The sequence below is a fragment of the Dermacentor silvarum genome, chromosome 4 (assembly GCF_013339745.2).
Source record: "Dermacentor silvarum isolate Dsil-2018 chromosome 4, BIME_Dsil_1.4, whole genome shotgun sequence".
Classification (NCBI taxonomy): Eukaryota; Metazoa; Arthropoda; class Arachnida; order Ixodida; family Ixodidae; genus Dermacentor; species Dermacentor silvarum.
The window spans coordinates 47,924,784-47,926,353 of record NC_051157.2 but is presented as its reverse complement, the minus strand read 5'-3'; positions in this window follow the sequence as shown (position 1 = coordinate 47,926,353).

Sequence of the window (1,570 nt, the reverse complement as noted above, 5' to 3'; positions counted from 1 at the left end):
CGCCACTGCGGTTCGGGATTATGTAGTTCAGCATGATTATTTCCGCCAGACGCCGATGCTTAACGCCAACGCCGAAGCCGACACCTGATTTTCTGCGATACGGAGCCCTTAACTCTATCACGTTAATACGCGAGCGCGCGGCCACGGAGAAAGCGTGACAAGACAGAGCGCTGGATTCGCCGCTGCAGCTGCTCTTGTTCAAGTAGCATATGGACCGTTAGGGCATCCTTCGACATCATATATGGACGTAGAATTATCTGTCACTTGCAGTTGGTGCGAGTTTCGCGAACCAGCAAAAGCAGCGCAGTACAACGCGATAACGAAACTATACTGAAACGCAAAAGCGCAAGTGGTGCACAGTCGAGCGAAAACGAAACCTTTCGACGCCCGCATCGCCGTCAAGGGTAACGTCAATGATGAGTTATTTTTTTTTATAAACATTGAATAAAACTGGACAAGTAGCATTCTATCCCGTCTTATAATGCAATGTAATGTTCTTTTTATTACGAGTGGTTGACTACTAGTGACAGAATTATAATGAGGAGTTCCTACGTCATCGGGCTAGTACTTACTTGAATGTCCCGGGTGAGTCGCAAATCGTGTCCAGCATTTACTCCAATTTCTTGATTACTAAAGCTTTGTTGGCGATAATATTGACGCCTTAGAAGTTCTCAAGCGTTAATCTATCACTTTAGCCTAACTTAATATTTGCCTTTAGTGTCCCTCTAAGTATGAATTAATCCCAAGTGTGCGTTTTGGAGTCTGAATTAAGCCGCTGTTACAAATGCAGGCAAACCTTTTTCCATTTCTTTTCAACCTTTTTCAATTGGTTAATGGCGGCATTTTGAGCCAATCAGAGGTTGCTGTGGGCGAGTCTGATGGGCTCAAAATGCCGCAATTACCAAATTCTACAACATGGCGGAATTTTACAATGTCCAGGATAATACCCCTGGAAACAAAACAACGCATTGGAGTGGTTTTGAAATTGTTGGCGTTTCAATTTCCCAGCGCTGTACATTTTCTGCTAACCGCAGTGGATGTAGTTTCACTGATCTTGAGTGAGTATAGGGTCGCGATTTTGTAGCGACGCCTTTTCGCTCGATTTTACGCTTACCATCCACCGTTCACTGCCGGCTGAATTCCAGATAAGCGGACAGATAGCTACTCAGGATTGGCGAAGCTCTGACCCCTGGCGATGGAACAGCGTCGGAAAAGTCTTCGCTGCAAAATTGCAGCCCAGGTTTCTGCGTAACTGCCACTTTGTATACTTTCCTCGTTTAATTAATTTAGCCTTGAATAATTATGCCTTCATGTCCCAGATCTTCATGTCTTAGAACTTCATGTCTCAGATCTGCCTGCTTTCTAGGTTTATTCCACCACCAACAGAAAACGAGTAGCATGGCTAGATGGGGATGAGCGTTCTACTACATGCGCCTAATTACCGTATAGTCGACCACTGGTGCAAAGCATGTTCGTCAAGTGTGCTTTAATGGTAGTGCGAAAAGCATGGCGGCAATGTTTTCGGAACACGAAGACATGTTGGCGTGGAAGTGAATTAGCCGGAAATTCA